Source organism: Mycetomoellerius zeteki, unplaced genomic scaffold (assembly GCF_001594055.1).
Source record: "Mycetomoellerius zeteki isolate Tzet28-1 unplaced genomic scaffold, Tzet1.0 scaffold292, whole genome shotgun sequence".
Taxonomy (NCBI): domain Eukaryota; kingdom Metazoa; phylum Arthropoda; class Insecta; order Hymenoptera; family Formicidae; genus Mycetomoellerius; species Mycetomoellerius zeteki.
In genome coordinates this window covers 128,431-144,720 of record NW_017257274.1, presented here as the reverse complement: position 1 = coordinate 144,720, position 16,290 = coordinate 128,431, and the positions used below count along the sequence as shown (strand labels likewise).

Sequence of the window (16,290 nt, the reverse complement as noted above, 5' to 3'; positions counted from 1 at the left end):
TCTTTATATTTTATTTGTATCAGTTTGATTTATTTTTGTTGTATTACTTTCATAATAAATTGCATATTTCTGTTCTTATATTTTTCTCTTTTTTTTTTTTTTTTCATGTTCCTGGAAGACTCGTCCTAGAACAACAATAAACGCCTTTATCTCCTCTCTCTCTCTCTCTCTCTCTCTCTCTCTCTCTCTCTCTCGTGCTCTCCGTATTTTCCTCCATCTCTCGCGCCGCATCACGATGCATCCGCATTACTCGCGCGCACATTGCAGCTCGATGCCGCGCTGCACCGCGCCACGCATATCTTGCTCGTAGCACACGCCGCTCCTCTCCTCTCTTCTCTTCTCCTCTCCTCTCCTCTCCTCTCCTCTCCTCTCCTCTTTTCTCTTCGGCCACTACGATCTCCCTCCGCGAGCGATTCGCCCCACCAGTACTCGCGGCTCCTCGCGACGAGGAAGAGGTGGACGAGCCTCGCCGGAGAGGAACGAGCCTCGACCACTTGGTGAAGTTTACTCGTGTTCTCGGCCTAGTACTAGTTCTGCCGCAATCGTGTCTGCACGCGAGATTCACGCTCGCGCGAAGCTTCCCCGCCGTGAAATTCTTCCTCGCGGCGAATTCTTCAGCGAAAATCAGGAGGAGAAAGTTCAGAATCTCAGGCGTTGATGCTCCAGCCGCTCTTACCAGGTTCGTTGGCGTCGATCGACTCTTCTGGCCGGAGCGTTGGAGGTTCGAAAACGAGACCCGGAAACGGACGAATTCACGTCGTGAATCGTGTTTTCAATGGCGACACGCAGCCGCTTATTGGTGCAGTAAAAGAACGGCTCTCGCGTGGGAAAGTTGAATGAACTTTGGGTGCCGCTGCTCTCTGCGTTTGGCACGTTCATTGTCCCTGACCTATCCTGGGAGGGCGTCTGGAATTTTCAACCTTGAGTGCCCGATCGTGATTCGCGAGCGTGCAGGCGGCGTAGTCGGCGAGTGAAGTTTGTTCTCTGGCGTGCACCTGGTGACAGTGATCTAGTAAAGTGCCCAAGGTTTCAGTGCCGGGTCAGTCCTTGGGACTGATCTCGACGCTCGGGGCAGCGCAGCTGATTGTTTTAACGTCGCAGGTCTGTCGTTTGGTTTCAAGTGGATTAATTCGAATGGCTATCAATCTGTGGACTTTGATCTACGAACTACGTTACTCCACTCTCGCCACCTGACATTTGTCGCGACATTCGCCTGACGAATGTCCCGACAAGTAAATTCGCATGTTTTTGTCGTTATTTTCGTCTGCTGCTTATAGATGCGAAGTTTGAGCAACCGAGGATTTAATAAGGATGCCCTCCACCGATAGTGGTATGCGAGTCAGCTCGTGGGTGACCTCGCGTAGATTCCAGACAGATGCGCGTTGGTTAATCGAGACGATTTATCTCCCAAGTGGTTTCGCAATTTCTTTTAGAAGCGCCACGTTTATGGCTCGCTCTTCGAGAGTCGGCTCCGTCTCCGGACGGCGATAAATAGTTGGACGAGTAGTTATAATTAATTCCGCGCACGTGATAGCGATACTCGGTCGTAGTCTCGGTGCAGTTTTATGATCGGGGACGTGGGACGCATAAGTGCGTTTTTCCGTGCCGGCTGTATAAGAATGCGTGAACCGATCGTGGCCGGAAACATGATTTCATTCTAAAGCGAATGTTTCGTTATTAATTAATGCTAACGTGATAGACTCGTAACTTTAAATTTGCATCGGCCTGTTTATCACGGAAGCGTATCTGTACGTACAATTCCAATGATGCATCGTAAAAAATAAATATCTTGAATAATGAGTTATGTAAATATTCTCTAAATATTCGTTATTCAAAACATTTATCTTTTATCGCATGAAATAAACATATATCAATCCTTAAACGCCACTACAGGTCAATTCGATTGCTAAATTTTCATAAAAATGAACATATTGTAAATAATTTTTTTTAATCAAAATATCGAGCAAAAAGCCCAGTTTATTATTTTCTGGTTAACTTGCGATTTAACTTCATTTAATTCGATGCTAATGTAAAAATTATTTTTCTAGCTATGATTAATCTAAACTGGCTTTAAAAGTTACTGCAGAACTATCATTATAGTTTCGTGATTAGCTAGAAAAATTCAATTTTTACATTGTCATCAGATTAAATCTGACCACAAGTTAATCAGAAAATGAAAAACTGGAATATAACAATAGATATCAATATTAATTATAGTATTATTTTAATTATAATAAAGAACTTTGGGAGTGAACGCAAAAAGCAATTTTCTGCGCTGACTCCCAAAGCCCTTTTATTATAATTAATATTTTTTAAATTTCGAGGAATCCGTATTTGACTTTTAATTGTTTTAATTTTGATTAACGATACTAAGAAAATGTATGTATTTTTATCGATAAAAAAGTTATAGACAATGGCAAAGACATTAAAAAAGCATTAGAAAAAGAAAGAAGTCTGCCCATCGAAAAGGCGTTTAAGGATTAACAATACATGAAATACGTGAAACTCTGATGAAGTTATCTGAAACTCAAGAAGTGCAAGGCGACACTGGTATTCTAATTACCGCGTTCCTTCGCGTACAATAGCGTTAAGATAAGTTTAAGAGATACGTGACGTTAGCTCGCGCGACGTTAATTATAATAATACGTACGCATATTAAACGAAAACTAAAACCACCACTTGTCTTGGTTGTGCAGGTCTTAGTGCTGATTCACTGCGGAGACTGCAAGGGCGGACATCATTATCGGTGAGTAACGATTACTCATTTTAAAGAAGAATCTTTTTTTTTCTCAAACTCGCGTTTTATGAATCGCTGTTTGGTACATGTATTTCCTTGCTACGTGGATGACTCGAGCAAAGGAGATTCTTAGGAACGCCCCTATTACGCTGCTACGTGCAGTGGAAACGAGTCGCGCGCTGAATGGGATTGCGATTAGCGAAAAGCGGGTCGCGATGTTTTCGCCTGCTGGCCGCGAAAGGCGAAGGCGAAAGCAAAGACGGTGCAAAGCAAAACGGTCCGTGCGCACGGAGAAGAAGGGTTATGGAAGAGGGACGAGCGAAGTGGTCAGACTGGTGTAACAGGACGTTACCCCCTGGTTGCATGCGGCAAGGGCAGGACGCGATATTGTTATTGCGCCTTCCTTCATCCTTCGCACACAGTTCTCTCGGGCCTGCTGCAGCCAGTGGTTCTCAAACCTTTTTAGCTTTTGGGAATTCGTTGAAGATCGTTTTCCTTTGATTCATGGCGATTAAATTAAGTCGAGTGTATATTTATTTCGTTTGGAGAGAAATACATGTAGCTTTATTATTTAAAAATAATTTTTAATGAGATTGTTAAAATAGCTTTTATACGCTCGTATCTTATTCACGGATTTACTTGTATATTCATTCTTGTTTTCTATTTCCCATTTTCCTCGTTTTCTCCGATGCGAGATAACAAAGGTCAGACGAAGTTGAAATCCTGTCGATCGCGCTTTTTACCTTCAATCCGCCGCATTCCATCTGCAGTAATATTGTTACTCGCCTCGCGCATCTCGCTTTTCATCTCCCATCGCATTTCCATTACATTCCGCCGTGATGTCCCGATCCGCTGGAACGCAAAGTAGCGAAAACAAATGGCCCTCCGGAGATTAAAAATCACGCATCGTCGTACATTTTGTCTCGCGGCAACGTTATTCCGTGCTTACTCGTGATCGCTATACGTGAAACAGTCTCGAATCACCAGTTCACAGTACAACCCTTTTTAGGTGTTGTGTACGCGTTCATAAACCACTGCATCGAGTCAGATAGACCGCAAAGGGTTAACCTAATGCTATGAAATGGGATAGTTGACGCGGCGCCGAATGAATCAGTCCTTATGGTGAAATCAGCAAACGCGAACAATAGCACTCAGTGGTTTCGCGGTATTTCCGCAACTCAATCGCGCTGTTATTTTGAAATTCCAAGTGAAATTAATACGATACGTGAATATCATCGAAGATGAGGCACATTTAACCCTAATCGGTATTTGTTCCGAAAATTCTTTAACTGATATTCGCACGGAAAAATGGTTTTGCTTGAAGTATCGAAAAATTTTTAGTTAGATACAGAATCAGGGTGCCACAGAAAATGAATTTTAAAATTTCCTGATTTTTCCAGGTTTTCCAGATGAAAATGGAAAATTTTCCAATATGAAATATGTAAATTTTAATACATTTAGAGTCAAGGATTGTAGGAAAGCTAGCTATTATATTATTAAAAACAACGCAAAAAGGCTTAGTAGCATGATAAAATTTTGGGTGCAAATTCAAGCTAACAAAAAATAAATTAGTATTGGAAAAAAAGAATGCAGTTACGAAAAAGGACGATCAAATAAAAATATTGAATAAAATATAAATTTTAATTATTTTATTAAAATCGTTTAAAAGCGCGCGAGTTTTGAACGTATTTGACTGTAAACGTCAGATATAATATTAAAAAGTTACAACAATTATTTGGAATAAGAGCAGTTTAAGGAGATTGTGAGCAAATTTCGAAATTTCGGATTTTTTTATATTTTCCCCTGACTTTTCCCGATTTTTCCGGTTTTTCAGGTCTGTGGTAACCCTGAGAATTAAAAATAAATTTTGTTGGACTATTAAAATAATTATGTACGCTCAAACTGATCATTAGAATGTCAAAATTTTTTGCTGCATTCCTCATCATGCTTAGGTTTCCTACATAATTATTTTGAGATCTGTAGGTATTTATCTAAATTTTTAGATATTTTAGTAAAATTGTTTTCTTTCCATGCACGAGTCTCTAACGTATTTTAAATCAATGTATCTTTACTTCAAGTTTGTAATTGAACGATTTTTTTTTCATTTTAAAGATATTCCAAGGAATAAAATTATATAACTTAAATTATGCGTCAAAAACATTTATTATAAACAATTTGTCACAACGTGGTTGAAGAAAATGGACCCGTGAATATCGATTAGAGTTAATGTGTTTAACGTATTTAAAAATGATACAATGTAAATTTGATGCATCTTAAAAATCAACCGACACTTCGGTAGAACATTCAGATCAGTGAAACACGACGTGTTTCGTTTCGCACTCGGTTGATAATTTTAGTTTTCTGCTCCCTTTCCCTATTGTTACGTCGACGACTATAGCATAAATGGCTTTAAGGATTGCGTTTCCCGACTAATTATTACTCTTGTTGCAACTAGGTTGATGTGAGCTTTGGCACGTTTTCCCAGGAGCTAACGATTTTCTTTTATGGCACTTCTCGTTTACGATATCGTAGCGAGGAAATGCATTCAGAGGTCGACTGTTAAACCACCTCAGTTCTCTAGTGGCTGGCAAATTTTATTGCTATATTACGCGATGTTTCTCGAAAATGCATTTGCGCCAAATTGTTGACATTTGCAGAACAAATAACAGTTTCGAACAGATAGCTCTTGCATAGCTAGATTGCGTCGCGTTGAAATAATTGCTACCGGAGAATTAAGGATTGATAAATCATAGAGACATGACAAGTTACGCGCACAACTTGCGAAACATTCCGTACGGTAAATTCGCTACTTACATTTACAAATTTACGACCGTTACGCAGGAATTCCTGCAAACAACGCCTCCGGCGTAATTAACGCCCATCGTAAAATTCGTCCAAAAATGCAACATAATATTACGTAATATTAATCAAGGACAGTCTAACAAAATGCTCCGTAATGAGTAGCGTTATATAGGGTAAGAAAAAGAGAATGCGCGCATGGAATTCTGTAAATGTTGAATAATATTGTATGGACAAATAATTACTTTCTGGCCAACACGCGCAATTTTGGCTATCAAAATAAACGCCTGGACCTTTTCATCGATTCCAAGAGGATGTGCCGGCACCTTCGTGCTCGTGTCCACGCTAGACGAGAACCCAGAGCAACGTTTATCCAAATCATGGTGTAAAAAGAAAGGTGTACCATTCCCGTGGATTCGCAGTAGGAGAGTGAATTTTTGGCCAAACTTGATTAGCTGTTTGATAAAGCTCGACTAGCTTCCAGTACATTAGCGTCATTATACGCAGGAATGTCTGATCAAATTTGATTGGTTGTTTCCGGTATTGCTATATCACTGTTATGCGCAATGTTACACTTTTCTTTTTACATTATGGTCCGAATAATCTTATAATTCCGCTACGTTTCAGTGAAGTTATCGCGACAAATTTTTAAATAGCCACTATAGAAGAAACAGAAAGAGAAAGAGCATCTCGGCCGATTTGCGCCGGTTGAATGAATGAATGAATGAATTTGCGTTGAATGAATGAATGATCGTTGAATCTCGTTGTTAAAGGAAATTTCGTCAAAAAAAAATTATTTTAATAAAGAACTATAAAATATCAATTTATTCTATTCTCTAACGAATATTGTTTAATATTATTCGGGATGATTATATTTGCATTGGAAAAATGATTTTTTAATTGCGTATATATTGCAAAAAAGATATGTTACAAGGGCTTTCAGCAATATTGTCGATTGTTAATATTTTATTGTATTTCGTTAAAGCGAACTACGGTCATCCATCGAATGTACGCAATATTTAATTTAATGTAATATTAACATTTAATTAAAATATGAATCGTAAAGTAACGTATAACAATTAATAAAATAATATATAAAAATAACGTATAAAAATACTAATATATAACAATTGAATAATACATTGTTATATAATAAATGAATATTTAGACGTTCTTTTTAAATTATTTCATCTTTAAGGTGCGATGATATTATATTACACGATCGATTTGAGTCGCCTTACCAGTATTAGCCGGCACAAAGCTTAACTCGATTTATTATCAAGTACAAAAGGGACAATCCTATTACAGTGATTATACCTAAATGCTGCAAATAGGTCATCGTCAGTGAAACGTCTTTGTACAACGTGCAAATTGCGCGGAATCTCGAACAGAGCATATCTATGTGCGCGAATAATATTCATGTGGGAATTTCATTGGGAACATTGCTCGTCATTTAATCGTTTGATGTCCGAATAACGATGCTAGAGTTTCATCTATGCGGGTCCATTGATGTGTAAATTATAGATTCCGTAGTTTCGAGTATTCCACAACTTTGTGTACCGTTACATATTTTTTACAGAGAATTCTAAAGCCGAACACGAATAAATCGTATATCTTTACCATCACATTTTACATGTTAAACACCGCTGTTCTTTTACTTATGGAGAAATCTCTATTCGGCTATGTTGTTATTACGCAACTACGTCCGTCCATACTTCCCGCTTTCCACTCTTCTTGTGTATCCGTATTTTGCATATTTCTTCATGCATATTTCTCTTTAGTAGGAACGAAGTGTTTCGTTAGGCTCTCTAAGGACTACCACACACAAAATTCCGTAACAGTGACCGTAAAACGTAAACTTAAGCCGATGAGCCAGTCAGGATATTGCTTTGGGTCTACGTAATCGAACAGAAATGGAAATAACAGTAAACTTATCCATAACCTCGCAATAAAGCGAATTTCAACCGGTTGAAACTAGGGCAAAGATTCGAACATGTTGAATATTCGATCTATTCGAATAGTTCGAAGTTTAAAAAAATGAGCATCTAATTCGAATATTTCGGACAGTTCGAGCTTAATGCTGGATTCACACTGCATCCAATCAGAAAACAGGATTCCGATAATACGAAGCAAAATTCATGCGTCGTACGACGAAAATCGGATGCAGTGTGAATCCAGCATAAGCAGTGATCAGTATAAAACGTCAATTCGTTATATCTGAAGTTTGGACGGTTCGGACAGTAAACAAATATAGTATGCCTTGGAAACAAAAGAGCAGTTAAATAAAATTCCTATATTTATTGATATCGTCCTACAAATAACCTGAGCCATCCTAGACATGTTCAAGATGATCCCGAGGACGACTTGATGTCTGAGTTCGAAATGTAATAATTTCGAACTTTCAGCTCTGAAGTGGGTTAAAATAGTTCGAACATACATTCAGTCCGAACTATTTAACGTACGAACTTAAGATTCAAACTGTTCGAACTGTCAAATCGTCTGATGTTTCCGAGCACTAGTTGAAACTCGTCTTATGGATAAGTTTACTGCTACTTCTGTTTCCATCAGATTACGTAGATCTAAAGAAGTATCTTGATTAGCTCATCGGCTTAAGTTCACGTCTTAAGGTGACAGAAATTTTGTCTGCGGCCTCCCTAAGGCCCGTATTCATAGTCAGACCTTGTACCTAAGGTTTCCTTAAATTTATCTTTAGATAACCAATGAAATAATTCGTAGAGCATTTGAAGATAAATTTAAGGAAGCCTTAAATATAAGGCCTGACTATGAATACAGGCATAAATATCCATTTCTACCAATGTATAAATTTACTATAATCTTGATTCAGCTAACTCCTCATTTTTCTAGCATTAATGCCCGTTTCTACCAATGCGCAATGTAGTTTAATTTTAATCTTAGCTCAACTGACCCTTTTTCTAGTTCTAAGAATTAGAAAAAGACGAAGAACAAGTTCAACCGTGCTTAAAGTTAATTTACATTGGTAGAAACGGGCATAAAATCGAATTAGTAGGTAATCATCCAGTGGCATATTTGGCACTGGCTAATCAGTGAAATTCAACTGAAAAAGAAAGGAAGTTTCATCATTATGTAATTAAAATACCGATAATAAACCGAACGTCAGCTTCTATATCATATACATTGAATTTATATAGCAAATCAAGGTTAACTAGGTTAGAGATTCCACGTTTTATTGATTTTTTCACTTGAATTTCACTGTGATTCCCAGCGGCGTACTTAGGACTGATATCAATAATTACCCACTGATTCAGATTTAGAAAGTGCGTAGCGCAGTGCGTCTCGGCCAACTCCGTGTACCATTTCCCTAAGCAAAACGGGGACGTCTCGCATACCGAGTATCGAATTTTACGGGCATTCGGCGGCGTTAATCATTCTATTTCGAGGTCCCCGAAGAGCGAATGGTGCGCGACGCGTGCATTAGCAGACGCGTCTCTCATATACTGACGTCAAACGTCGAATTTCTAAGCCAACTCCGCTTAGTCTCGGCCAATAATCTCGCGGTCCACCTGCCAGTCCCGCCGATGGACCTCCCTTCCTCCGTCCTTCTCCCCCAGGACCCCTTTTTTGCTCGTCCAAGTCGAACATTATGCTCGGTCGCGATCACGAGCGAAGTATGTGCACATATATGCAACGTTCATCCATATTCATGCTAATTTCCATGCGGTTGTACTCGTCACGCGTGAATGGTCGATTTTATTTTCTGCTTAATAATGTCGTTCACCCGACGCATTATATGCCTGATTCGTGCAACTCATCAAGCGACTTTTTATATCTTGCAGCGATTTACGAAAAATAGCCTGTAGAACTTAGCGCTTTTATTTAATCAAAGTTTATTTAAAAAGTGCATAATGGCTGTGATTAAATCGAAACGAGGAAATCGATATGATATCGTAATATTTTTCGTGCTTATACATAATATACACCATAAAAAATTGACGAAACAGTGATAATCGTGAAAAGAGGATATCGAGATATCCAGAGAGAAACAGATATCGCTTGATAGAACGATGTTAAACAAACTCCTTTTACGTTAAAACCACAAGCTTCAATCGATAGAACGTACGCGATTCATTTAACGTTTCTCGCTTTTCCAGAGTTTTGCCGCTGTTATGTTTTTGCCGCGCATTAAAGTTGTATTTAAAAAAAACAATGAAAAAGTGGTTTTTGGTACGTTATTTATATGCAGGTAGCACGATTTTTTTTTATTAAAGACTTAAAAAAAATTATTATTTTATGGCGCTGGCGCGAATTAAAACATGGTCGAGGGAAAATATTTGGACTCGCGATGAGAAAACGGGACAGCGCGAAAAGTCCGGGAGTATCGTATACAAGGAGTCATCGCGTGAAGCGAAAGCCGCAAGAACACAGTAGGAAAAACAGGAAACGTGCCTCTCGTTCCGACGACCGAGGTTTACGGTACTTCGAACCGCGAATAGCGCGCTCTGGTATATCGCTTTTTATGTGCATCGCCTGCTTACTAGTGCCGATACGTTCATCGCGTTTTATGGTACTGGCCAATTCCCTGTTTCTTTTTTCATCTCCACGCCAACCTGGCAATTTCTGTACCTCGCAACTTCCGCCTTGGTTCATCCGAAGTCGCAATTTATTGAAACACAGATGGCTTTGTAAGTAGATCGCGAGGTTTTTGCGTATCTCTAACATTCCTCGCTGATCTCGAGGAAGTAGCGATCGTTTAAAGAGAAACCGAGAATTTTATTAATAAAATGATTTATCAAATTATTAATTAAAATGAGAGATTTATTAAATTATTAATTAAAATGATTTATCAAATTATTGATAACCTTCTAAGATGATTATTAGTATAAAAAATTATTAATTTGCTTATTAATTTAATTTGTGATATTACTACTCTAATTCTGTTCATGATTGCGTTTCAAGATCGAAAAAGATTTTGGCATGCGGTTTGCAAAATTGGATATGTTGTATGTAAATTTACTCTGAAATATTTAACCGAAATTAGATTTATTTCTTTTAATTGATATAAAATTATTTCTTTATAATCATTACGTCGAGAAAGAACATTGTTTACAGTAAATAAATGATTACTCAATAAAAAAATGATAGTTAAATCGAATTAATGGATTTTATATCGAATAAATATATGTTTATATTTAGTAAATATTAATTTAGAACTGTTCAAATAAATATTTATTAAAATTTAGTATCTTTTTTAGTGTAAGGATTTTATTGGCACAGTCAAATGACATGAGAGAACAGCAATAAACTGGAGTTTCCTCCAATTTTAAAAATGGATATCCGCCAACAGGCTTAATCTAGATGACTTTTTTTTAAGTAAAAGTAACAAATTATTGTGCCAAATCCACTATTTTTCCTTTTGAAAATCATCCTCTGACGGAATACTAATCCGAAGAGATGGCAACTGTGAATAGAATGTTGGAGATGCTCCAAACGTTCGCCAACGACAAACACCCTATCGGACATCTTCGTCATGAGAGAATGTATCGCATTCAAAACATTACTGATCCTTGACTTGTAAATCAGGGATAAATCCATCATGCGGGTATAAAGTGCACGCGACCGGGCCAGTTTATGAAATTACGAGATATCCCGGTGGGAATTGACGTTAGAGGGGTTGAGATGGAAAACAGGAAGAAGGCCGTGATGGCGGGAAACGCACGCGCGCGTGGAATGAAAGGAGAAGCCAGATGAGAGGTCCGAAGCAAAAACGGTAAACAAGCTTCTTTCGTTGCAACGGCGACTTGGATTTATGGGGCTCCGCTGTCCGGTCTATGGATCCCCTTCTTCCTTCTCAGCTTTGTACGACGACGAGCGAGCACCAAGGCATCGAGGTTCCTTTCCGCAGGATATCCTCCTCGTTCCTTTTTCTCTTTTACGGCACTTTTCCTCGTCCACGGGTAGTCGATCCGTCGTTTGTAAACCGCCGTGTACTTTCCTCAATCCTCTGTGCGCTCTTTGTCGCATCTCGATCCTTCGTATCCTCGGTTGGACGGGAAACGCGCGAATACTTTTTTTTATTTTTTTTTCTCAAACGGATATTTTTTTTCCAAAAAGCGTTTTAAGCGTCAAATCTTTTATCACGATTTTCGAGGATGGACAAGCGCGAGATATCTCAAATATTTAATGGAGGAAGCTATCGATATCGGATACTTTCGCGGCGACCCGCGCGCGTCGTGCAATTTCCGCGACGCTGGGATTTTCAGCGTCGCATCGCTTGCCGCAATTATTCGCCGTCTGCGCGGCGACGAAATAATTACTTGGACAGTATACAACAGTATGGAACACCATTATCCGCTCTCCGAAGAAGCAGTGCTGTTATGGATACTGGCATCGTGACTGCTACTTGCGTTTCTCTTTCATCGAACTTTCGGGAAAATTGAAATAGTTCGATCGGTGACTTAACTCTCGATGATATTGCTGTCAATACACTTCCTCGTTTCGTCAGATTGTCATCTTTTCCTCCCTCCTTGCTTCTTTTTGTCTCCTGATATTTCTGATGGAAAGACGAATCACTTGCACAAATTTATATATGAATAGCGAGTAGAAATATGAGAAGGTTATAACGTCGAACTGATTACATTTCGCCCGAAAACGGTATGCTTCGCTGTGAAACTTTAACGGTACTTTGGTTAATCGGGTTATATACTATGGTATCTACTTGTTTTAATTGACCATGGTTCGTGATACGCAGTTGAAGAGCATATAGTATAACGCTGTGTCTGTGCCTGCAGACTTCGTCGATTGGATAGTAACTCGAAATTGAAGTTTCGAGAATACTCGACTAACAGACATTGTGCATTTAACGCTTGAAAAGTTTCCACAGTGATATCAAAAGTACACTAAAAAAATTTACTATATCTTAATACTTGATATTTCTTTGAATAGTAAATATTTAACATTAAATAAACATTTATTTACAGTAAATAAATATTTACTCAATAAGAAAGATTGTAGTTAAATCAAATTAATGATTTTTAAATGTAATTAAATACATATATTTACATTTATTATAAATATTTATCTATAACTATATTCAAACAAATGTTTATTAAAATTTAATGGTTTTTTTTATCGATGTACTGTGCCGCGAAACGATGATTTAATTTAAATAACAAATTGCTCACTGTTTACATATATCAACCGTGTCAAACATAAAAATATGAAAAGGTATTCGTGCTCGGGAACGAGAAAGGTTATAAACCCATCGTAAATCGCGGCAGGGCCAATTATTGGAGTTGCCGAGAAACGAGAGAGGTGCGTCTGGAAAGGATTCAACCTCGTGTAATGACCGCATTATCGAAATGGAGCATCGGGCGCAATGAAGGGTTAATTGCCATCTTCCTTCGATCGCCGGTCGAACCGCCCTCGGTCTTGTTGTCGTTTCTTCTCGTCTCGCGCGTGCCAATATATCACTTATGGAGTAGCGTGCGGACTGGTTATGGACTAGTTAGTCGCTGCACTCCTGCCGAGAGTGGACTTTCAGGCGCCTCACGCCACTGCCACCGTAGACTCCGCGGCGCCCTTTTTTTCCACCCTCTCTCACGTGCCCCGCCATCCGCCCGTCTCCGTCGTTCTTCCTTTTTGTTCTTTCTTTCTCTCTTTACTTGCCTTTTCTTTTTGCGTACAAGCGGGACAACACGCACGTACACATGATCGAACGCCACGTGCACCCTCTATCATTTTGTCATTCGATTTCTCTCGCGCGACCACGATGAGACTCGCTTGGGTGGAAACCCTCTTTGCCTCCGAAGGGGAGTGCGGCAAGGAGACCTTTTCGGCCCGTGTGTCACGAGAAGTGCGGTCACGCACCCGTCGCGGATCGATGGTCGCACCATAGACTCGAGCTAAAAAATATAATTTCGTAAATGGCGCTTATATGGTACACAATCACATTTTATTAAATATTTTATTAAATATTCTCAAATATGTACTGATATTTCGTTTTTTAAATTCAGTTTTAAAAATATTTAAAAATTTGCATGTGCTGCACGAGTTCAGGGACACGTATTATAGTATTTCACACCTCGGAGAACAATGACTGCGTTCAGTACTCTCTAAAAGTGAATCACTGACTTCAGTGCTACACTTATAACTGATGTAATCATCAGCGAATATTTACTGTTTTTCAGTAATAATACGCTGATTCATTTTTAGAAGTTATGGTTTCTACAGATTGAATCTGCAGAAAATCATAACCTCTAAAAGTGAATCAGTGTATTGTTACTGAAAAACAGTAAATATTCACTGATGATTACATCAGTTATAAGTGTAGCACTGAAGTCAGTGATTCACTTTTAGAGAGTACTGAACGCAGTCATTGTTCTCCGAGGTGTGAAATACTATAATACGTGTCCCTGAACTCGTGCAGCACATGCAAATTTTTAAATATTTTTAAAACTGTGTAGTACTGAAGTCAGTGATAATACACTGATTCACTTTTAGAGAGTAGAAAAGGTAGCTTTACAATTGCAAATCCTTTAAAGCCTATTCTACAATTGCATAAGCATAGTTGTAAATGGTTGTAGTTGTAAGAATTGATCAATCACAATTGAATATTCTCCTCGTATTCGACTGTAATTGATCAATTCTTACAACCACAATCATTTACAACTTCGCTTACACAATTATAAGAATAGGCTTAATATGATTGGTTTATGCATTTAGATCCAGTGAGGAATTAAGGGCAAGACCAATTGTATTAAACAATTTTATTTACAAGCAGTTGCAAAGCTGTTTCTTCTGCTGAACACGGTAAATCTCAGTGCGCGATGACCTGACGACACTTTTAATTCGCATCGCTCGTCGGAGATATTTTTGTGCGTTCCGTTGAAGTTATTTTCGGTACGCCGAGAAAGAATAAGGAATAAGTCGGTCGCGAATCGGAAAAGTGCCCTTTTATCGTGGAATTGTTGCAAATTATTAACGTCGCGTGTCGGTATCTACTAGGTGTACCAGTGTATCGATTCCGCCGTCCCGCTTTTTCATCGCGTGCGTATGCAACACACGGGGCATCTAGATGCCGCCGCGTCACTTTAATTTCCATTTGCGTCCCGCCAACATTGTTATTAACCCCGGGTCGTATCCTCGATCTTCCCTCGCAGAGTCGCACGTGCAACCCTCTCGCGACAAGAAAGTAATTGCCGTTGAATCCCTCGTAGCGTTTCTCGTGGTCTTGCAAATTGTCCGATCGAATTGTCCGAAGCGCGCGATGCTCGCTTTGACGCGGCTATAAAAATAATATCATTCGTTACTCTCGTAAATAAGCACGGAAATTGCGCCGCTCGGGGAGAAAGTTTCCACGTTATCTTATATCTGGATGGATATCCGGCGATCCGTTTTGTAATTATTAAGTAAAACGGAATTATATTGCGTTCAGCTAAGTTATTCCGCGACTAGTTGTAGGTATTTTTAGGCCAAGAGTAGACAAAGTGTCGTCACTGTTGTGTCTATGTCGCTTGTGGAAAGTCCATGACAATGTATCATAGAGAAAAAGATTTATTTGAACTCGATAGTTCTATTTATATTTCTTTCATTGAAACAAATTTAACTTTAAATGAAACGTATTTTATTTAATCAAAAGAATTTAGTTTTAATGCAAATAATCACATTCACTGTTAAATCTGTAGTGTCAAATTTAACTTAATGTGAGTCGCCACTGCTCCTACTCAATTATATCGTAATTTTATACTAAAACAATGGTAATATTTGACATTATATAGTGCCAAATTGACACAATATAGTGTCAAATTTAATTATGGCCGTTTTAGTATAAAATAACAATATATTTAGGAGCAGTGGTGACTCACATTAGATTAAATTTGACATTATAGATTTAACAGTGCATAATTTAAACATTCATTTGGTTGGATTATTCCTATGCATAAATTTGTTTAATTTAAAGGAACCTCTTCTCTGTGTGTGTAATCGCACGGGAAAAATCTTTATAAAAGTGTCTAAAAATTTAACTAGATACAGATCTAAAAATAAATTTTGTTGGACTATCAAAATAAGTATGTCGAGGACGTTCAAACTGATTGCTAGAATATTACAACTTTTTGCAGCATTACTTACCATGCTCGAGTTTCTTACACTCTCTAAAAAAATATGGAAGGTTTTGATATCGTGCGGTGTCTATATATTCTCTTAATAATAACACTAACATAGTGTGTATTTAACATTTGTTTTAAATCCACCATGATAGTGTTGACATTTACACCAAGAGTTTTAAATCCACACCTTGTTCTTGTTAATATTAACATCAACACGGTGAGAGATATATAGATAGACACTATATTATTAATTCACACCCATATTTTTTAGAGTGTATAGGTACTCTAAATTTCTTGCAGTGAAATTCTTACTCCAAGAGAATGAAAATACAACCACCCTTGAAAAAAAAGTGAAAATATTTCATTTCTTAAAAAAAAGTAATAATTTTCACTCTTTTTAGATTGAATTTTCACTTCAAAGGAGTAAAATCTCACTTTTTTTTTAAGTAAGATTTGACTGCAAGAAATTTAGAGTGTACATAATTATTTTTACTTTGTACACATAATTATTTTGACGGTTCAAAATTATTTTTAAATCTGTATCTATTTTTAAATACTTTAACAAAATTGTTCTTTTCCTGCGCGCTCATGGGTATGACACAATTTTTACTGTTCTTCATAAACGACGCAATAATTTTGGCCAACATTTTTATCTTCACTTTATCTTGT

The 16,290-nt window shown here is 38.1% G+C and overlaps 1 protein-coding gene across 1 annotated transcript in view; it reads left to right on the top strand.

Moving 5' to 3' along the window:
• The first annotated feature begins 934 nt into the window (after positions 1 to 934).
• LOC108724338 (uncharacterized) overlaps positions 935 to 16,290 on the top strand; it is an 87,019-nt gene continuing 71,663 nt past the window's right edge. Inside the window, 2 exon segments of the mRNA XM_018450676.1 lie at positions 935 to 1,101; positions 2,697 to 2,746. The gene's annotated coding sequence lies outside the window, so the exon portion shown is untranslated.